The sequence below is a fragment of the Zea mays genome, chromosome 1 (genome assembly GCF_902167145.1).
Source record: "Zea mays cultivar B73 chromosome 1, Zm-B73-REFERENCE-NAM-5.0, whole genome shotgun sequence".
Lineage (NCBI taxonomy): Eukaryota > Viridiplantae > Streptophyta > Magnoliopsida > Poales > Poaceae > Zea > Zea mays.
In genome coordinates this window covers 257,363,025-257,386,342 of record NC_050096.1, presented here as the reverse complement: position 1 = coordinate 257,386,342, position 23,318 = coordinate 257,363,025, and the positions used below count along the sequence as shown (strand labels likewise).

The 23,318-nt window shown below is 51.6% G+C and overlaps 1 pseudogene; it reads left to right on the top strand.

The window, feature by feature from the left end:
• Positions 1–22,427, top strand: part of LOC103645465 (cysteine-rich receptor-like protein kinase 25) — a 73,568-nt pseudogene extending 51,141 nt beyond the window's left edge.
• The last annotated feature ends 891 nt before the right edge of the window (positions 22,428–23,318 follow it).

Genomic DNA, 23,318 nt, shown 5'->3' with positions numbered 1-23,318 from the left:
CTTTGTCGAACTGGTCCCTCGGAGGGCAAATGTTGGGGCGAAGGCAAAGACGCCACCCTTCGCTCGAGGCCTCCGCCGACAGTGGATGGTCTGACAGAGACAAAGCGGGCAGGGACACCCTTCGCTTGATTCGGCACTTTGACGAAGGCCCATGGCGATGTCTTCCCGCGGCGCGGCCTCGTTCAGTCCTAAGGCCCACGCGTGATCTGGCCCATTGTAACAGGCCCCGCGTGGCCGCCTCTGTATTACGGGCCTAACTTGTAAAAGCATACTTGTAATTACAGCTTGTAACCCTGCTTTATGGGAATATTCTGGGAATAAACTAGGTGTCTGAGGGCACATGCGTCCTTGACACAAGGCGTTGGGCACTCAGATACCTATAAATACCCCCGCACAGTGCCCGTGAGAGGCTAGATTAACAGAGCTATTGCCCCCGAGCACGTAACCCTGTTGTCACCACTGTTCACCCTTGTTGGCCTCCTTGCTATTGAGGGCAGGTTCCAACAGGCACGCTGGGTGAAGATGTGAAGTTTGGTCAGATTGGAGCGAAATTTCAGGGGCATGGAGACGGTTTTGGTCAATATGACTAGATGCTCGGTTGGGTTTGGTCGATCCAGACTTACTAGGTTGGCTAGGGCTTCATTTAGTTATTAGGAGCCCAGGGCTCTAAATACTATAACTATATATATATATATATGTGACTTTACATATCATGCTAAGTTTTAATCGTTTGTGCATTGTGTTTGAAATTGTAATTCACAACTTTATTGAATTTAAGTTAGAAAATGAAAATAGAAATAGGAATAAAACATAAAAGAGAAAAAAAGAGAAGAAAAGTATTTCTCCTACCACGTGCAGCCTAATATGCTCACTAATCCCAATAGAAATAGGAATAATCTATATTCGGACGTCACTAATCCAGCCCAATATGCTTTACTTGCAGCCCATGTCAACGTCCATTTTCTTTTTCTTTATTCTCTTGCCGCAATTGAGGTCATCATGATGCATGTGTGACATAAGCATGCAAGCTAGCCGCACAAACTCCACATCCTGCGTTCATGCGCATATCGCTGGCACAGGGACTTCCTCGAGCTCGGTCTGTCCTCGATCCAATGCTATGGTCCGCTCGCATCGGCCAACCTTCATTCCATCCTGGAACTCACCTCGCGCGCAGGTCACGGCTCGGGGACGCTGGCTGGCGGGCCCAATCCGTCAGGATCGTCTTCCCCGAGCAGCTCCATGCGAATCCGTGTGAGCAGAACAAATTCGCGAAACGCCAGCCTCCCTGCTCGCGCGCGCGCGTTCCCGTTCCTGTCAGCCGTCTTCTCCCCAAGAATCGCTGGCAGCAGACTCCCGAACTGAACACGTAAATAGCGGGGGGGAAATCCCCAATCCCATCTCGGCCGGGTCTCCCGCTGAAATCACGCCCGCCAAATTCGAGTTCGGTTGGACTCGGCTCGGACTCTACCTTCATGCTTCATCTGAGTATAAAAGTGACCCCCCGCCACACCTTCCTCGGCCATTAATTCAAGCGTCGCCAAGCCGGCTGGATGAATGAATGCCATGCGGGGAGAATTGCCGCCGCGCCGTGTGGTGCGCGGGCCACCATGGCCGCTTGGCGGGTGAGTAATCTCCTCTTCTGTTTCACCGTATCCTCAGCTGCCTCTAGCTTTAGCCGCGACGCATTGGGATACCTGGGCACCGGCTCGGCCTTCTCTGGCACAACTCCACCGGGTGGGATGGCGCCGCCGCCACCTGGGCACAGAGGAGGGAGAAGACGACCTCCCTGCCGTCTATCCGAGCTGGACGGTAGGGATTAGATCAGGGGTAGCGTTTAGGTGGATTCAATCTGTGATCGTCCGTTCTGCGATTGACGGTCACGATTATATCTTGAATGTTTAAAATCCAAGCCGATGAATATGGATCGGAGCGCCCGTGATACATACCGGTTCGGGTTGATCGTATTTAATCTGGGACGTCCGTTTCTAATCTGACGGCCCATATCAACAGATACCCCTTCGCGGTGTAACATTTTCTAAAGAGACCCCCGAAGAGAGTCAAATCAACCCGCAGTCCAGTCTAACTGTGCGCTGGGTCTTAGTAAAAGTTCTAAGTTAACCCATGCGCTTCTGTTTAATTGAGGCGCAGTCCTGTGGATAGGAAAATCATAGAAAATGATTTTTAGTGTTAAAATAAATCCAGACACTTATTTAATTCATAACTAATTCATTTTAGCTCCTTTTTGACCCATTCCAGTTGCAATAATTTTGTTTTAATATTATTTATCACCTAGTTCCTCTGTTTTGACATGAAAACAATAATAAAATTTATCCCCTAATTAATCTTATACCAAGTACATAAAACCTTCGGAAATTCATAACTTTCCCGTTTTAACTCCGATTTGATCCGTTCGAGTTGCGTTATTCTCGTAGCAACGCATAGGTTATTATTATGCAGTTTGATCTTATGTTTGATGTGATGTTCATTTTGCCTATACCATGTTTTTCTGTATTGCTACGTTTAGCAGTGAGGACACGTGTCATCTGAAGAGCAAGTTGGTACCTGGAATCTCAAGTCCCAGGCAAGTTGTGCCCTTGATCACTTCTTTTACCCACTCATGTTCTAATTAATCATAATGATCTGCATAGGTTAATTTGATGGGACCCAATAGGTTACCCTAGTTTGTCTATCTTTATGCCTTGTTTACCACTAAACTTTCTGGGTAGTACTTGCTAGTGCTATATGTGGATTTGGGCATTGAGATACATATTATTCATACTTTTGTTATCAGTTGCTATTTACTGTTCATGATAAGATCATTATGTTAATTGGAACATGGAGAACCACCCGGGAAAACAGTGCTACCACAAGGGTTTAATGGGACGCCCTTGGCCGATTAATTAGGAAAGCTAGTGGAAGACTACCTTACCCGAAAGGGGCAAGGGCAGTAGGGGAGTGGTCAGTGTAGGGAGGCCCTCGGGAGGATTTTGCTGCGATGGCGGTCCTGCAAGGGATTCCTGCATTGGAGCTTCCTATAAACTGTAGCGGGTTTTCTGAAGCTAGTGGAACTTTGTAAAGGCCTCGTAGTGTTACCCTGCCTCGCCTCCTCGGTAGAGGTGTATGGGAAGTCGCGATCCCTTGGCAGATGGGTAACATGACTTGTGGGTAAAGATGCGCAACCTCTGCAGAGTGTAAAACTGGTATACTAGCCGTGCTCACGGTCATGAGCGGCTCGGACACTCACATGATTAATTTATGGAACTTAAATTCAATTTGTCATATGCATTGCATCGCAGGTGATGTTGTTACTTCTGTTCTACTATTTAATTGGGTTGATATTTACTTATACTTAGTAATTGCTAATAAAATTTTGACCAACTTTAAAATCAATGCTCAGCTCTAACCATCCTCTTTGGTAAGCCTTACACTTCACGTGAGCTCCCACCTTTGGTGAGTTCATGCACATTATTCCCCACAACTTGTTGAGCGATGAACGTATGTGAGCTCACTCTTGCTGTCTCACACCCCCCCCCCACAGGTCAAGAACAGGTACCGCAGGATGAGGCGCTTGGAGGATGCTGCGATGTGTTCGTGAGAGGTCTAGGCCGTCGTCTCCTAGTCAACTTTGGGTTGCTGGACCGTTGTCTCCTTATAATGTAATTATTTATTTTGTATAGAACTCCTGTTATATATAAAGATGTGACATTCGATCCTGTGCCACTATACATCATATGTGTGAGACTTGGTCCCAGCACACCTGGTGATTTTGTTCGCGCCCGGGTCTTGGTGTCCCTAAAACCCGGGTGTGACATCACTCCTTACTAACATTGTCACAATGGTCTCATATTTCTCCGGAAGTGATATAAGGAACTTGTGAGTGAAATCCACATCCGGTACATTAAAACCAAGTCCCTTGAGTTCATTTACTATCTCATTTAACCGATTGAACATATCGGATACACTCTCATCTTCTTTCATAATAAATTGCTCAAACTTCCCTTTGCACACATATAGTTTGGCACTCTTCACAATTGTAGTTCCTTCATGAATTTCCATTAGCTTAATCCAAATCTCATGAGCGGTTGTGAGATTCTTGATACGATTGAACTCATTTATATCAAGAGCATCATAAAAGACATTCATGGCTTGATCATTTGTGAGGATATTCTCATTATCACTAACGGATGGTTCATCTTCTTTCAACACAACAAATCCATCCCTGACAATTGGCCAAATTTTTCCACCCATTGCTCTAAGATGCATTGACATTCTTATTTTCCAATAGTCATAATTATTCCCATCAAAATGCGGTGGCTTCCCAATGTGCACATTGTTGTTACTAGCCATTTAGTTCCACTCCGGGATGATTAGATCCACAAACAATGGAGTCCTCGGCTCTGATACCACTTGTAGGATCTAGGACACCGGCTAGAGGGGGGTGAATAGGCGGTTTTGACTAAAATCAAAAACACTAGGTAAATTTAATCAATATAACAAGAGGAATAAATTCTCTAGTGACAATAAGTAAACAATGTATGAGAAACAACTACGGTGATTGAATACTTAACTACGATGATTGAATACTTGAGGAACAATATGCAAAACACTAATTACTTCCAAAGCAATAAGTAATGCAAGAAGGTAGAGACACCGAAATTTATCCCGTGGTATCGGTGATTTGCCGATCACCCCTAATCCACGTTGAGGTGGACTTCAAGCTCTCACTTGCTCCTCTATCAAGTCACGGCTTGATCTTTGAGCCAAGTGGACAAGAAATCACTCAATACCTCGATTCCACTAATGTCACCTTTGCCGCTCCGGCGAGGTAGGCGCAAACCCATCACAATCAACACCGCGGCTTCTCCACAATCTTCTTGGAGAGCTCGACGGAGACAATCACCTGAGCCGTCTAGGAGGCGGCAACCTCCAAGAGTAACAAGCCAATGACGCTTGCTCGGTGTACCACCTAGTGCCTCAAGAATCACCAAATGATGCAAATGCACTAGGAACCCTCAATCTCTCACTAGAATGCAATCTCAAGCAAAGAGTGAGAGAGTGAGTTGGAGGATCACAAATGAGCTCAATGTGAGCAAGGAATAGCCAAGAGAGGTCTCTCACACGAGCTACCCTTCTATTTATACCCCTCCATCAAAATCCAACCGTTATGTGCAAAAAGCACATGTTCTGCGCACACGCGGACGGTTCGCACCCTAGGGCCGGACGGTCCGCCGTACACATAACGACTATAATTCCCGTTTGAAAACTGTCAGAACTGTCAGAAAAGGTAGGTCCGGACAGTCCGCCCTCCAAGGCCGGACCGTCCGCGACCTGGCAGCATGAGGCACCCGAGCCTTGGACCAAGAACAGTTAACACGCGCGGACCGTCCGCCTATAAATCCGGACGGTCCGCGACCTGAGATAGTACTGTCCGGACTAGTCCCCCGGACAGTCCGTAGTACAAATCAAAGAAATCGCACAGTCCCTGACCAAAAAACATTTTGACACCTGCGGACTGTCCGCCCTGCACGGCCGGATGGTCCGCACTATAATTCAGGGACTGATCCGAAACCAGCCTTCTCTGGTCAGGACTGCGGACGGTCCGGCCCTAAGGCCCGGACGGTCCGCAGTGCAAAGTAACAAGGTGGCCCCCGAAGTAGTCAGTCTTCGGACCCTCTAGTGGATCGCGGACAGTCCGCCCTCAAGGCCCGGACAGTCCGCGCATCCAAGACTTTACAACTTTCAAACTTGTTTTTGAAAGAACTTTTAACTCACGAGATTTGAAGCGCTGTTAGTCCTCACGCAAATGCAACTACTTGATGCTCTATGAGGCACTAAGTTTCACACAGATCAAAGTCATTGACCCCTCTTAATAGTACGGCTATCTAGCCTACTAATCCGGTCAGGTATCTTCTCTAAACTCCTCAAGACCGGCAAAAACAAAACCTATATTATACCTTTGCCTTTATCTGATCCACAACCAATGTTTATGATTCTCCAACATTTCCTGTTTTATGTGGTCCAACCCTGCATTCTTATTTCTCGAAGAATCGTTAGTCCACAAGCAGTTGTCATTAATTACCAAAATATCACCAAAGGGGCCTAGATGATTCACAGAGGGTCGGGCTTCGCCGAGGCAAGGCTGACCCTTCCTTGACAGTTAGACTCTATTTGTGTATGTAAAGAGAACGAGGTATATGAACGACTTGAAACATCTTAAAGGTAGAAGCGACGTAGCTGTTGGATGTTCCAAGCGTTGCTGTAGACCTCGCCTTCTTCGTTGGCCAGCTTGTATGTTCCGGGCTTCAAAATCTTGGCGATGATGAATGGCCCTTCCCAGGGAGGAGTAAGCTTGTGGCGCCCTCGGGCATCTTGGCGCAGCCGAAGTACCAAGTCTCCCACCTAGAAGCCTCGGGGTCAAACCCCTCAGGCGTGGTAGCGTCGCAGAGACTGCTGATACCGCGCCGAGTGTAGCAAGGCCGCGTCCCGAGCCTCTTCCAACTGGTCCAGTGAGTCTTCTCGGCTGGTCTGGTTGCTTCGGTCGTCATACGCCTTTGTCCTCGGGGAACCGTATTCTAAGTCTGTGGGCAAGATAGCCTCGGCCCCATAGACTAGAAAGAACGGTGAGAAACCCATGGCACGGCTCGGCGTCGTCCTCAGACTCCAGACCACCGAGGGTAGTTCCTTCATCCACCGCTTGCCAAACTTGTTGAGGTCGTTGTAGATCCTCAGTTTAAGTCCCTGCAGAAGCATACCGTTGGCACGCTCCACCTGCCCATTCGTCATGGGGTGAGCTACAGCGGCCCAGTCCACACGGATGTGGTGGACCTCGCAGAAGTCCAGGAACTTCTTCCCAGTGAACTGGGTGCCATTGTTAGTGATGATGGAGTTTGGGACCCCAAAGCGATGGATGATGTTGGTGAAGAACGCCACCGCCTGCTCGGACCTGATGCTGGTTAGGGGTCGGACCTCGATCCACTTGGAGAATTTGTCGATGGCGACCAGCAGGTATGAGAAGCCCCCGGGTGCCTTCTGCAAGGGACCGACGAGGTCCAGACCCCACAGCAAATGACCAGGTGATGGGTATTGTCTGCAGGGCCTGAGCGGGCAGGTGTGTCTGTCTCGCGTAGAATTGACACCCTTGGCAAGAGCGCACAATCCTAGTGGTGTTGGCCACCGCGGTCGGCCAGTAGAAGCCTTGTCGAAAGGCGTTCCCAATGAGGGCTCGAGGTGCTGCATGGTGACCGCAAGCCCCCGAGTGTATTTCTTACAATAGCTCCAGTCCTTCGGCGACGGATATGCATCGTTGGAGGATGCCTGAGGGGTTGCGGTGGTAGAGCTCCTTTTCATCACCCAGTAAGACAAACGACTTGGCGCGCCGTGCCAGTCGCCGAGCTTCGGCTTTGTCGAGGGGTAGCTCTCCTCGGAGGAGATATTCCAGGTATGGGGTCTGCCAGTTTCGATTGGGCGTGACCCCATTCCGCTCTCCCTCGACACGCAGTGCCTCACCCTCGGTGGCCGAGGATACCTCGGGCTGGACCGAGGCCTCCTCGGGCTCGGGCGTGTCGTCGGTCTTGACGGAGGGTTGATGTATGTCTCTGGAGAAGACGTTAGGGGGAACCGTTGTCCGCCCCGAGGCTATTTTAGCCAGCTCATCCGCAGTCTCATTGTACCATCGAGCGATGTGGTTGAGCTCGAGCCCGTAGAACTTGTCTTCCAGGCGCCGAACTTCGTCGCAGTAGGCCTCCATCTTCAGGTCGCGGTAGTGGGAGTTCTTCATGACTTGGTCGATGACGAGCTGCGAGTCGCCACGAGCGTCGAGGCGCCGAACCCCTAGCTCGATGGCGATGCGCAACCCGTTAACCAGAGCCTCGTACTCGGCCACGTTGTTTGACGCCGGGAAATGGAGGCGCAGCACGTAGCGGAGATGTTTCCCGAGGGGTGAGATGAAGAGCAGGCCAGCACCTGCTCCTGTTTTCATCAGCGACCCATCGAAGTACATGGTCCAGAGTTCCGGTTGGATCAGAGCTGTTGGCAATTGGGTGTCGACCCATTCAGCCATGAAGTCCGCCAAGACTTGGGACTTGATGGCCTTCTGAGGGACAAACGAGATTGTTTCGCCCATGAGCTCCACCGCCCACTTTGCTATCCTACCCGAGGCCTGTCGGCACTGGATGATCTCCCCCAGGGGGAAGGATGACACCACAGTCACCGGATGATACTCGAAGTAGTGTCGCAACTTTCGCCGCGTCAGAATTACTGCGTACAGTAGCTTCTGAATTTGCGGGTAGCGGATCTTAGTCTCGGATAGTACTTCACTGATGAAGTAGACCGGCCTCTGGACGAGCAGTGCATGCCTTTCTTCTCGTCTCTCGACTACGATCGTGGCGCTGACCACCTGGGTGGTTGCGGCTACGTAGATCAAGAGGGCTTCTCCCGCAGCGGGGGCACCAAGATGGGCACGTTTGTAAGGAGCGCCTTTAAGTTTCCGAGGGCTTCCTCGGCCTCAGGGGTCCAAGTGAAGCGCTCGGTCTTCCTCAAGAGGCGGTACAAGGGTAGGCCCTTTTCGCCGAGGCGCGAGATGAAGCGGCTCAGAGCCGCAAGGCATCCCATGACCCTTTGTACTCCTTTCAAGTCTTTGATAGGCCCCATGTTGGTGATGGCTGCGATTTTCTCCGGGTTGGCCTCGATGCCTCGCTCGGAGACGATGAACCCCAGGAGCATGCCTCGGGGGACTCCGAAGACACACTTCTCGGGATTGAGCTTCACGCCCTTCGCTCTCAGACACTTGAATGTCGTTTCAAGGTCAGAGATGAGGTCGGAGGCCTTCCTCTTCTTGACAACGATGTCATAGACGTAAGCCTCGACCGTTCGGCTGATGTGCTCTCCGAACACGTGGTTCATGCACCTTTGGTATGTCACACCTGCATTCCTCAAACCAAATGGCATAGTAGTATAGCAGTACATGCCAAAAGGTGTGATGAAAGAAGTCGTGAGCTGGTCGGACTCTTTCATCTTGATTTGGTGATAGCCTGAATAGGCGTCGAGGAATGACAGGTTTTCGCACACAGCAGTGGAATCCACAATTTGATCGATGCGAGGCAGAGGGTAGGGAACCTTCGGTCATGCTTTGTTTAGACCAGTGTAGTCTACGCACATCCTCCATTTCCCACCTTTCTTTTTCACAAGCACAGGGTTGGCTAACCATTCAGGATGTAATACCTCTTTGATGAACCCTGCAGCCATCAGCTTGTGGATCTCCTCGCCTATGGCTCTGCGCTTTTCTTCGTCAAAATGGCGCAGAGGCTGCTTCATGGGTCGGGCTCCAGCTCGGATATCCAGCGAGTGCTCGGCGACATCCCTCGGTATGCCCGGCATGTCCGAGGGACTCCACACAAAAATTTCGAAGTTTGCGCAGAGAAAGTCGACGAGCACTGCTTCCTATTTGGGGTCGAGCTCGGAGCCAATCCGGACTTGCTTGCAGGCGTCGTTGCTGGGGTCAAGTGGGACGGACTTAACCGCCTCTGCTGGCTCAAAGTTGCCGGCGTGGCGCTTCGCATCAGGCACCTCCTTAGAGAGGCACTCCAGGTCGGCGATGAGGGCCTCAGACTCGGCGAGGGCCTCAGCGTACTCCACGCACTCCACGTCGCATTCGTACGCGTGTCGGTACGTGGATCCGACGGTGATGACCCCGTTGGGGCCCGGCATCTTGAGCTTGAGGTAGGTGTAGTTGGGGACGGCCATGAACTTGGCGTAGCACAGTCTCCCCGCACCGCGTGGTAGGTTCCTCGGAACCTGACCACCTCGAACGTGAGGGTTTCCTTTCGGAAGTTGGAGGGAGTTCCGAAGCAGATGGGCAGATCGAGTTGTCCAAGGGGCAGGACGCGCTTCCCGGGGATGATCCCGTGAAAGGGCACCGCACCGGCCCGGATCGTGGACAGATCGATCTCCAAGAGCCCGAGGGTCTCGGCGTAGATGATGTTGAGGCTGCTGCCTCCGTCCATGAGGACCTTGGTGAGCCTGGTGTTGCCGATGACGGGGTCGACGACGAGCGGGTACTTTCCTGGGCTCGGCATGTAGTCGGGGTGGTCGCCTTGGTCGAAGTTGATGGGCTTGTCGGACCAGTCTAGGTAGACTGGCGCCGCCACCTTTACCGAGCAGACCTCCCGGCGCTCCTGCTTGCGGTGCCGAGCCAAGGCGTTCGCCACTCGCCCACCGTAGATCATGAAACAGCAGTGGACCTCGGGGAACTCCTCTGCCTTGTCGCCCTCCTTCTTATCGTTGTCTTGGCCTTTGCCACCTTCCGCCGGGGGCCCAGCCTTATGGAAGTAGCGCCGAAGCATGACACATTCCTCAAGGGTGTGCTTGACGGGACCTTGGTGATAGGGGCACGACTCCTTGAGCATCTTGTTGAACATGTTGGCCCCTTCGGGAGGCTTCCGAGGGTTCCTGTGCTCGACAGCGGCGACGAGATCCGCGTCAGCGGCGTCGCGCTTCGCTTGCGCCTTCTTCTTGGCCCTCTTCTTCGTGCCGCGCTGGGCGGACGCCTCGGGGATGTCTTCCTGCTGGCGTCCCTGAGGCTGCTTGTCCTTCCGAAAGATGGCTTAGACCGCCTCCTGACCAGAGGCGAACTTGGTGGCGATGTCCATCAACTCGCTCGCCTTGGTGGGAGTCTTGCGACCCAGTTTGCTCACCAGGTCGCGGCAAGTGGTGCCAGCGAGGAACACCCCGATGACATCCGAGTCGGTGATGTTGGGCAGCTCGGTGCACTGCTTTGAAAACCACCGGATGTACTCTCGCAGGGATTCCCCTGGCTGCTGGCGGCAGCTTCGGAGATCCCAAGAGTTCCCAGGGCGCACGTACGTGCCCTAGAAGTTTCCAGCGAAAGCCTTGACCAGGTCGTCCCAGTTGGAGATCTGCGCGGGAGGCAGATGTTCCAGCCAGGCTCGGGCAGCGTCGGAGAGGAACAGGGGGAGGTTGCAGATGATGAGGTTGTCATCGTCCGTTCCACCCAGCTGGCAGGCCAGCCGGTAGTCCGCAAGCCACAGTTCCGGCCCCGTTTCCCCTGAGTACTTGGTGATAGTAGTCGGGGCTCGGAACCGGGTCGGGAACGGCGCCCGTCGTATGGCCCGGCTGAAGGCTTGCGAACCTGGTGGTTCGGGCGAGGGGCTTCGATCCTCCTCGCTGTCGTAGCGTCCCCCACGCCTGGGGTGGTAGCCTCAGCGCACCTTCTTGTCGAGGCGGGCTCGACGGTCACTGTGGTGGTGTTCGTTGCCGAGGCGACCCGGGGCTGCAGGCGTTGTGTCCCGCGTGCGCCCAGTGTGGACCGAGGCTTCCCGCATGAATCGGGAAGTTGCTGCGCGATGCCCCGAGGGGCACCCTTGCCTTCGGAAGGCAGAGCTCTCGGCCCGTCGAACCGCGGCGTCCTCCAGGAGATTCTTGAGTTATCCCTGGATACGCCGCCCCTCGGTGGTGGATGGCTCCGGTATCGCTCGAAGCAGTATTGCCGCTGCAGCCAGATTCTGGCCGACCCCGCTGGAGGCCGGGGACAGCATTGCCCTGGCATCGTCAGCGATAGGGCGCTGGATGTCCCGGGCCTGATGACGCGCTTCTCTGGCGAGTGCTCGGCCTGCCCACTCCTGCTCGATGTTTTGCCGGAGCTGCACAAGTTGTCTTGCTTCCTCGTCGAGCTTGGCCCGCATCTCGCGGATTTGCTCGAGCTGTGTGTCCTGACCCCCCGCAGGGACTGGGACCACAGCTAGCTCCCGCAGGATATCAACGCGAGGCGCAGGCCCAGGGGGATCGTCATCCTCCGGCATACCAAGGTGGTTGCCTTCGTCGTGACCCCCTAGATTGACGTGGAAACATTCGTGACTTGGGCCACAACCCTCGTTGTCAAGGTTGTGGCCATCATCGGAGCAATTAGAGAGGCAGTAGTCACATGCGGTCATGAAGTCTCGCATGGCACTGGGATTACCGAGCCCGGAGAAATCCCAACCAGAGTCGGGCACGTCTTCGTCCTCGAAACCCAGGGCCCCGTAGGTCGAGACGGCCGTCAGTCGGTCCCAGGTTGACCACATATGGTACCCCGGAAGGTTAGGATATGCCTTTATGAAAGCGCTCACCGAAGCGGGGTCGCTTGGTGGATCGAAGCTAAATCTAAAAGGCACAAGGTGGAAAACGGACGGTAGCTCTCGATCGATGGACGGTGACGAAGTCGCGTCGGGGTCGGACTGCACCATTATCTCAGGTACGAGGCTAACGCCCAGCAAGCCCTCCGTGAGGGTGCTGGCGTCATCTGTCCGCTTGGGGTTGGCACGTTGCGGGGAAACGACACCCGTCGTTGTCTTAGGCACGAGGACAACACCCGACATGTCCCCCGCTGGGGTGCCAGCGTCGTCGACTCGCTCGACAGCCGACGAGGTGCCGCCTCCTGCCTGGCCACGGTTGCCCCGTCTCCTCCTCCTACGGCGAGGAAGGTGACGGGACAAACCTGAATGCTGCTCTTCCGCCACGGGGGGAAGACGTCGTCGAGTTCGCCGCCGCTGGGCGAGCTGACGGCCGTCGTTGTCGCTGTCGCGCTGCGGGGGAAGGAGCACCATGTCGTAGCTGCCGTCGAGGGACATGAACTCGAGACTCCCGAAACGGAGCAGCGTCCCGGGCTGAAGAGGTTGCTGGAGACTACCCATCTGGAACTCAACGGGAAGTTGTTCGTCAACACGCAGCAGGCCCCTACCTGCCGCGCCAACTGTTGGCGTTTCGACCCCGGGGGATCCCTGGACCGACGAGTAAGATTGTCGCTGCGTATCTGTCGGGGACCATAATTAGGGGTACCCTCAAGACTCCTAATTCTCAGCTGGTAACCCCATCAGCATAAAGCTGCTAAGGCCTGATGGGTGCAATCAAGTCAGGGATCAGTCCATTCGAGCGACTCGATCACACCTCGCCCGAGCCTAGCCTCGGACAAGGGCAGCCGACCCCGGAGGATTTCCGTCTCGCCCGAGGCCCCCCTCCGACGGCGAACATATTTCCGGCTCGCCCGAGGCCCTGCCTTCGCTAAGAAGCAACCCTGACTAAATCGCCGCACCGACTGACCAAATCGCAGGAGCATTTAATGCAAAGGTGGCCTGACACCTTTATCCTGACGCGTGCCCCCCGGTAGAGCCGAAGTGACCGCCGTCACTTCGCCGCTCCACTGACCGGCCTGACAGAAGGACAGTGCCGCCTGCGCCACCCCGACTGCGGTGCCACTTGACAGAGTGAGGCTGACAGGCAGTCAGGCCCTGCCGAAGGCACCATAGGAAGCTCCGCTTCGCCCGACCCAGGGCTCGGACTCGGGCTAAGTCCCGGAAGACGGCGAACTCCGCTCCGCCCGACCCAGGGCTCGGACTCGGGCTAAGTCCCGGAAGACGGCGAACTCCGCTCCACCCGACCTAGGGCTCGGACTCGGGCTAAGTCCCGGAAGACGGCGAACTCCGCTCCGCCCGACCCAGGGCTCGGACTCGGGCTAAGTCCCGGAAGACGGCGAACTCCGCTCCGCCCGACCCAGGGCTCAGACTCGGGCTAAGTCCCGGAAGACGGCGAACTCCGCTCCGCCCGACCCAGGGCTCGGACTCGGGCTAAGTCCTGGAAGACGACGAACTCCGCTCCGCCTGACCTAGGGCTCGGACTCGGGCTAAGTCCCGGAAGACGACGAACTCCGCTTCGCCCGACCCCAGGGCTCGGACTCCGCCCTGGCCTCAGCCGACGACCTCCGCCTCGCCCGACCCAGGGGCTCGGACTCGGCCTTGGCCACGGAAGACAGACTCGACCTCGGCTTCGGAGGAGCCTCCACATCGCCCAACCTAGGGCGTAGGCCAGCCACGTCAACAGGAGGCACCATCATCACCCTACCCCGAGCTGACTCGGGCCGCAGGAAACAAGACCGGCGTCCCATCTGGCTAGCTCCGCCAGATAGGCAATGATGGCGCCCCGCGTACTCTGTGACGACGGCGGCTCTCAGCCCCCTTACAGAAGCAAGAGGACGTCAGCAAGGACCCAACCGCTCTGACAGCTGTCCCTCCGCCAGGCTCCATCGCTCCTCCGACGACCACGACATCACACCAGCTGGGTGCCAAAATCTCTCCGGCTGCCACAACGGCATGTACTTAGGGCGCTAGCTCTCCTCCGCTAGACACGTAGCACTCTGCTACACCCCCCATTGTACACATGGATCCTCTCCTTACGCCTATAAAAGGAAGGACCAGGGCCCTCTTAGAGAAGGTTGGCCGCGCGGGGATGAGACAGGCGCTCGCTTGGAGCCGCTCGCTCCCTCTCCCGCGTGGACGCTTGTAACCCCCTACTGCAAGCGCACCTGACCTGGGCGCGGGACGAACACGAAGGCCGCAGGATTCCCACCTCTCTCACGTCAGTCTCCGGCCGCCTCGCTCTCCCCCCTTCGCGCTCGCCCTCGCGCTCGACCCATCTGGGCTGGGGCACGCGGCGACACTCACTCGTCGGCCCAGGGACCCCCCGGTCTCGAAACGCCGACAGTATCCCAGCCCAGATGGGTTGGCACAAGATGGAACACAAGGGGGAAAACGCGGCTCGTGTTATCCTGCGCCAGGGGGATGCGCTTGCAGTAGGGGTTACAAGTGTTCGCGAGAGAGAGAGCGAGCCTGCTCGTCAGGTCGTTCTCCCGCGCGACCCTCCCGCATGAGGGCCCCGGACCTTCCTTTTATAGATGCAAGGAGAGGGTCCAGGTGTACAATGGGGGTGTTGCAATGCGCTAACGTGTCCGGCAGAGAGGTGCCTGAGCGCTATGTACATGCCAACGTGGCTGTCGGAGAGGTGCTAGAGCCCGGTGTACGTGGTATCGTGGCCGTCGGAGGAGCGCTTGAGCCCTGTAGAAGCACAACTATCGGGGCTGCTGGGACCTTGCTGATGTCTCCTTGCTTCCGTAGGGGGGCTGAGAACCATCGTCGTCATGGACGCACGCGGGGAGCCATCATTACTTGTTACCGGGGCGAGCCTGGATGGGACGCCGGTCTTGTTCCCCCGTAGCCTGAGATAGCTAGGGGTAGGGTAATGATGCATCCTCCGTGGTGCGGTCGGTCCGAGCCCGAGATCGGGCGAGGCGGAGACTCCTCCTAAGGCCGAGGCCGAGGTCGAGCGAGGACGTGATTCTTCCCGAGGTCGAGGTAGAGGCCGAGCACTGGGTCGGGCGAGGCGGAGACCACCTTCCGAGGCCGAGGTTGAGGCCGAGCCCTGGGGTCGGGCGAGGCGGAGTCCTCCTTCCGAGGCCAAGGTTGAGGCCGAGCCCTGGGGTCGGGCGAGGCGGAGACCACCTTCCGAGGCCGAGGCGGGGGCCGAGCCCTAGGGTCGGGCGAGGTGGAGACCTACTCCTGAGGTCGAGGCCCAAGGTCGGGCGAGGCGGAGCTTCCTGTTGCGCCTGAGGCTGAGCTTAGCTGTTGTTAACCTCACCCTAGCGGGTGACACAACAGTTGGAGAGGGGCGAGCGGTGTTGTTTTCCTGTCAGGTCGGTCAGTGGAAGGATGAAGTTACTGCGGTAACTTCGACCTTGCCGACTGAGGCACGTGTGTCAGGATAAGGTGTCAGGCGATCCTCGCATTGAATGTGTCTACGATACGGTCGGTTGGTGAGGCGATCTGGCCAAGGTTGCTTCACTGTGAAGCCTGCCCGAGCTAGGCTTCGGGCGAGTCGAGGGTGCGCCCGTTGCTTGAGGAGGCCCTCGGGCGAGGCGAGAAGTTATCTGGGACTACTGTTCCCGCCCGAGGCTGGGCTTGGGCGAGTCGAGATCGCGTCCCTTGAGTAGGCGAAGCCTTGACCTGAATCGTGCCCATCAGTCTCTGCAGCTTGTGCTGATGGTGGTTACCAGTCGTGTTTAGGAGTGTTGGGGGTACCCCTAATTATGGTACCCGACAGTAGAGCATGCTGTTCACCAAATCGGGTAAGAGTTTATATACGAATCTATTACAAATGGGTTCAATTATCCCATTGTGGACCGTAGTATTTGGCGTTGGGCTTCGAGAAACGTTTGCTGCGTCTGGGTCGCCTAACCGCTATGGTGCTAGACCGGGCATCCTCCTTCCGTGCTTCATCTTCTCCTGCCAGGTTGCTGACATCGACGCCGCAGATGCACGGCTGGGCGGGGAACTCGACGGCGAGGAGGCGGAGCCTGTGATGGTCACCGCGCTCTGGTGCGTGCACCCTGACCGCGCCCTGAGGCCGTCCATCAGACAGGCAGTCAGCGTGCTCCGGCTCGAGGCACCCCTGCCGTGCCTCCCCGCGAGCATGCCGGTGGCGACTTTCTTGCCGTCGCTCAGTCGCTTGCAGCCTGAATCTGGGTCTGTGACCGCTAGCAGCAGCGCTGGCACCACGCGTTCAAGCATCGCGACGGAAACTTCCTCCTTGCTGAGATGAAAAAGGAGGGGGAAGAAGAAAAAACCATATCGCTTCGTTTTTGTTGAGAACTACGTTATCACGAATCAACAGATCCGCTCCCTTCCCTCCCGTCAGCAATAGAGGCGCGAGAATTTGTAGAGGATCTGTCTCCCTTCCCAGAATCACGACAGAGGAACACACGAGACACAGGATATAGGGTTGGGCCTCTGGCCTCTTTCTCTTCTCTCTATTATGAGGGGGTGTACAGGTTCCTTATATAGAGACGTGAGACCCCTCAGGGGCAAAGCAGGTATTTGCCGACATAACCCTAACTAGGGTTACTTAACACTCCCCTTTGGGCGAATACCGCGACCAACACATGCCTCGTTAAAACTCCGAAAAATCTAGTGGGAAAAATGTGAAGAAAGAGTGCACGGTGATACAAATTGCATTTGCACTTTGTTGCCTAGTTAAAATCCTCATGTGAGAAACTTCAAGAAAACTCACCAAGGGAAAAAGAGTACAACAGCTGTCATCGGGACAGATTTCGATCCTCTGGGATCAAGATTCTATCAAATCTTCTACAAGGGCTAACTTTAGAAATGTGCTCCCCCAGATCCTTGCAAAACCGTATCAATAAAGCAAAACATCTTCTTCTGGAAGTATATGCACATAAAGATTTAGCAAACGGATTGCATATCCTTGCAAGGACTATTTCAGGAACTTTACCTCTACTCACTTCTAGGATATACGAGGTAAGTGCACATATTAATATAAATAAGCCACTTTGACTGATGGTGTTCGATTGACTGGATCTATATATTTGATAGAAAGTTCCATAAAGGTTCACATATTGATCATCAAGCTCACTCCTTCAGGGCATAGAATATGACATTTATTGTCTCACGATTGTGATCAATATAAATATTCGCTCCCCCTGACGATGACATCTGTCAAAGTCGTTATCCCTCATAACTCAAGCATATTCTTCAAGATATATGTCTCATTGTTCATCTGGAATAATGAGAATGGATGAGGTTGGAGTGCTATCATTTTGTATCTTACACCACAATTTATACATAGTTGTGCAACACAAATAACATGTCCTTCAATAGGACTTAGGGGATAATATAGCTGCAATAGTACATATTCTAAATATGACACATTGCTCCAGGCGTTTATCCATTGCAACATCTATGATGGTGTAACAAAAGTCCATCAAACATCGTAATCCATCAGGGTTTTTTCATCGATCAGATACATCGTTATAGTCTGTCATTCTGGCACAATGGGGATATTTTGCCAGTAACACCTAAATCTTATAGATTTCTACCATCGTGGCTTTAGAGGATATCGTAATTCCACATCTAGTGGAAAATACCATGAGTAAAGATCATGGAATGCACATGTGCTTATTCGGTGAACTTCAAGTCCTTTGGTAGCTCATCTTATTCCTTTTTGGTTCTGTATGGGTCTTTATCCTTTTATAGGGATTATCAAACTTTGGTGTTTAACACGGACTTTATTTCTTCTAGAAAGGTTCCATTAAGGAACTATAATCTCATCTAGGAGATATTCTCTCTACATAGGAGAGTGTTCATTCGTCAGGAATGTATTATTCGGTACGAGATTTATATGTTGCATATTTATAAATAAATGATATGAATCCTCATAGGATCTCATGATGGATCTTAAGAATCCTATTAACTGCATATTTTAATTCATGCCATTGCCAGATATATTACACAACGGAACAATGTTTATTCAACATATATGTGGGATGGATCTCTCACAAGGCCACTTGAACCATCGCATTCACCACACATTATTTCAATAGAGCCCATAAATGTCCGAACTTCAAGCTCGCGACTTTTATTTTGCGATTATTGGTTCAGCCTCGATTGCATTTATCAATGACCCGATAAGAGAGCTTAAAGCACTCATGCCTAGGACTTTGTTTTTGGATCCCTTTGCAATCTATAGAGGCAAGATAGGTGTCGACACATTTGTCTCCCACATTTAATAATGATCTCCATCATTTCCCAAAACGAAAGATTCATTGTTCCGTATTCCCAGCACAATGATATTGTGCGCATTGCTAGGAACTTCATCATCAAGATGAACCTCTTCGTGAGGCAAATCATCAGTAGGGCGAGTTCATCGGAGGAGAGTTATTACAGACCACGTGAATCTGCAATCAGAACATATGCTTTGACTAAGGCCGATGGATCATATTCGCAAGCGTCCCCGAGAATACATCAAATGCCAATAAGTCAAATGTGGATATGATATTAATCCCGGGTATATCCACATCTACACCAGGTAGAAGCATTCAAACCAATATGGTTACTCCTCAACGATTTCTGGCAAACTCCATATACACAGGAGTACACACCGAACGACAGGTTCAAGTTTGGCTTTTGTGCGTTTAATAGAATATTGAGGCATTACACTATATGGGCATCCTCCCCCTAATGACGAGATGTTCTAAAAGCATACAGATAAAATCCCCAACCACAATCATCCAGTTGTGGCCAATGTATGCTATTGTGGTGATTTATTTGGGAAATCTTACGCACATTACAGATCGGGGTTTTATGCAATGAGCTTTGGACTTAGATTAATGTAGTGGCATGAATACTACATATTTGTCCTTCAACATGAAGGGTTAGTCTCAACATCCAACGAGACACGCAATAACAAGTTGCTTCGTGGTTACAATTCTGCAAAGTTATTGTTATTATTACCAAATGCACAGTCAATCATTAAGGTTTAGACTAACATGCACAACACAATTTTATCCATAAGGGTCCTTTAGGGGCTCATGAATGTCATTCGTCGTTTGGAGCCATTAGTTGACTTCAAATCAACAAGTAAAATGACCATCAGGGTCTAACGCTCACAAAGACATTCATTGGTTGCATTGTGCTTTCAAGCACATAGGAAAATGTGTGTAGATAATGGTAGTAAAGTGCACGGCATCAGGCCAATGCTGCCAAACAAAGATTTTTATATGCAGAGATGTATAGTCCAGCTCGTTTTTATCACTGTCCATGGTTTACCCAATTACTCATACTGCTCTGAAATTGGGTATCGATTTATGCAACATTTTTAGGTATTATAATTTTGAGAGAGAATTTATAACAATAGTTAATAATTTGTGATGCTGCCAGCAGGGCAAACATTTCTCCTCATATTATATACCAACTTGTTCTACAAAGCATTATTTCGATCTCTTCATTGCTCAGCAAAAAGAGAAGCTTTGGAATAGAACAGACAAGGCCAATAATTCATTTTATCTGGGAAAAATCATCTGATTCCTACGCTTTCGACAAAGCAAATGGAGATAACTGCTTGGCAAGAGCGAAAGAAATACCAATATTCGTCTGGGACTAGTCTTCAACAACAAATAATACTGATCTCATGCGAAGGAGTCATCAAGACAAGGGAGAATACATCTGGTCTCCATAAGATCTTCATATTTCTATCACAAATTACCATCAACAATAGCTTAGTGGTCAAGAATTATGGATCTTCCGGCGCCAAGGACCAATGACATATTAATGTCCAATTTCACTTCAAGCTCTGTGGTAATGTGGGATTTCATAGTTATTTGTCTACTCTTCTCACTTCTGGTAGATCAGAGGTAGATAATGGTAAGCATGCCAAAGGGTGGAATTCAGTGTAGTTCGGCTACATAAACCCTAGGCATGTGTCCATTCAGGACCGACTTTTACCATTTAGCTTACAGTGTATACCAAACTTGTCAAAGGACTATCCCGAGTCAATTCAGTGACTATAAGTATTTACAATTCTGAGAGATGTATGCGACACAAGCATAGAGGTCCTAGATAGAACGAGTAATGTGGTTCGACGGTAACACACTATGGTTTTCACACCAACATAGTGAAAAAATTCTCAGAATAACCTCTCGGTATACTCACAACTTTGTGTTGCTGGCATTACATGTCCTTTTATCTCATAGTTTGCTTCATATCATTCAGTGAAAAAGAGAGCAATGTGCTAACATCTGGTTGAGCAATGTATGACTGAGATTTCTGGTCTTAAATTATTTGGTAAGGTCTTTTTGCTTACTAATAGAATCCCAATTTGTGATGTCTTATATGCCAAAAAGGCTTTCATGCATTATATTATATATCTTCGGGTTACTTCGGGTAAAACTTTATGCATGAGGATAGAACAGAGAATTAACTTATCTGTGTTTTATTGTATTTTCAGTTTAATTTCCCAGATTTTCTAAGCACTATAGAGCTTGATATAGTTGTTATGGCCTCTTGGCGATATATATAAATATATGATGCCATAACACAATCAAATAAAATATAGAGCCAAACAAAATTGTTTATGAAGGTTGCGCATAATGTGACTTAAAGGGCTTGAACGACCCACCACAATCCACGCGAGTACAAGCTCTAGTGTATCTGGCGTCAACGTGTGTGTGGCCATCAGGGCTACGACAGTATAGCAAGCCTTCGTAATAAACGCAATAGGCACAGTTGTGGCTCAATAGTTGGGGTACAAGATAAGTCCACACGACGTGTGCAACAGGCACAATTGTGGTTCGATGATCACGATAGACGAATAGTGCCTACAGGGCATACAAAAAATACGTGACTCGATGATGGCAGTCCGACTCAACGAGAGTGGTCCAAATAAGCGTGAATGTCGACATAGCAATCAAATGATGTAGCCAAATTCGTACGACACAAATAATGTGTCGTGTTGCCAGGGCGCAGCCAATGCTTAGCCAATATCATAACTCAACCGATTAATGACGTAACATGGTCGACATGTCCAAGCACCCACTATACAATTTAATTGCTCAGCGTGAGACCAAAAGGTCAACGCAACATAAATATCTCTACAACTATTAAGAGCGAACTGTAGACTGCCCCCGCCGCATCCCCTCTCGCCCGCGGATAACGCGCCTGCGATTCCCTCGCCCCCCGCCACCGCGAGCCCGCGATTCCCCAACCGCCCGCGGCTAATCCCCGCTACGCCCGCTCTCCCCCGCCTCCCCCACGCTTCCTCCGCCCCTACCGTGCAGTCCACTGCCCGCGCTGCATCCCCTCCCGCCCTGCCGGCGAGAGCGTGGTCCGATGAGGCGGCGACCGTTCCTGGACTAGCGACGACCGTCGTTCAAGCGCCGGTGGCAGCAGCGGCCGTGGTGGGTGTGCCTCTTGCTCTCCCTCCTCGCCCTCTCATGCGTCCTCCTCGGCTCCCCCGACCCCGACACCTCGCCGTCCACCTCCGCCGCGTCCTCCGGATCCGAGGCCACCTCCTCCCCTCTCCTCAGTCAGGTAATCCCAGATCTCGGCGGCCGCGCCCCTGCTCCCGCCGCCTCAGCTGCAACTCAACTCTCTTTACAACCAGGGCCTTCATCCACGTCCTCCTTCCCTAGCGTACAGGATTTCGTGATCCTCAAGGGAGGGCCCCACGACGCGCGCCTCAAGGTCCTCTTCGTCTGCAACACCACGACGTTCGTCGCGTCCCTGCTCATCCTCGTCATGCTCCTAGAGAAGAAGCTCTGCTTCAGCCAGAAGGTGCGCTCCTATGAGATCTACGGCTTCAGCCAGAAGGTGCGCTCTGCTTCAGCCAGAAGCTTGGTGCATTCTCCGGGCCTTTGCCGATCAGTTTCGCTCACGCTGGCCGCGCGTTCGTTGCAGCTCCGGAGGGAGAGGATAACGGAGAGGATGAAGGCGTTGCAGGAGCTGGTCCCTAACGCCAACAAGGTACGCCAGATTTTCTCCTGTCTCTCTCTTTTTCTCCCTTTGCCCATTCTTTCCAGCAAAGTAGAAGGAAGCTTTCCCAGAAATGTGGTGAGGATGCGTTCCTCTTTTTTTGGCACTTTTTTCTGTTGCATTTCCCCCCTTAAATCCAGTCTTTTGCTCTCTTGGCTTGCTTGTCTTCTTTTACTATGACGTGCTAATGCTCTCCTATGTGTAGTCTGAAATTTCTTTTTCCTGCACACTAATGTCAATTAGGCCATCAATGAAGTTATAGAAGTCACTGATGTCATAAGTTAGGCCATTTGGTTGATATCCTTAATTTTTCTTTCATAAAGCCCACAAATCCCTACCATTTCTGTTTACTATAAGTGTATAGTGCCCTTGTAGTCAAGTAACCTCTTCTCTCTATTCACATGATATGATACAAAAAGATTGAATACTGCAGGTTTGTTCTTCCAGTGCTACCTTTAGCATTGATGTTCTCAGGTTACTGCTTAGCCTCCATGTCACAGTCCAAGGGCAAAAATCAGCATAGGAAAGGAAGTCTTTCAAGGCTGCAGCTTTCTGTTATTCTTCTCGTCATAACCAATGTTCCCATGGCTTTATATATGTCCTTATTCCATCAAGTAGGTTTTCCCTATTTCAATATTTTTGTATTGCTCTATGCATCTATGGATCACTTTTGTTGCTTATCCATTATTTCCATTTATCCCATATTCAACATTCATTGTGGCAGAGGGGAACAGAAGATGTTATGTATTATTTGTCAAAAGAAGCCCATGATGGAAGAGTGAGGAGTGTTCTCTTTCTCATGCCTTGTCATTCAACACCTTACTACTCAACCTTACATTACAATCTACCTATGCGTTTTTTGGACTGCACTCCTAGGTGGTTATTTTATTTGTTTTTTAATGAAAAAAATAGTTAACCTTTCATATCTATACTTGTGCTTGAATACATATGTCCCTGCTGACTCGTTCTACTGCACTCAGTGATAACAAAGGGACCTTGGATGAGTCACATCGTTTCCTTACAAGTCCATCTGAGTTTGTCGGCGATGTTTTTGGAAATTTATCTGCATTCAGTCACATTGTATTATTCGAGTCAGAAGAAAGACATGTTCTCCAGTTGCTTCTGCACAATTCCTTTCTTGAGGTAACACATCATTGTGCCTTAGATATAACTTGT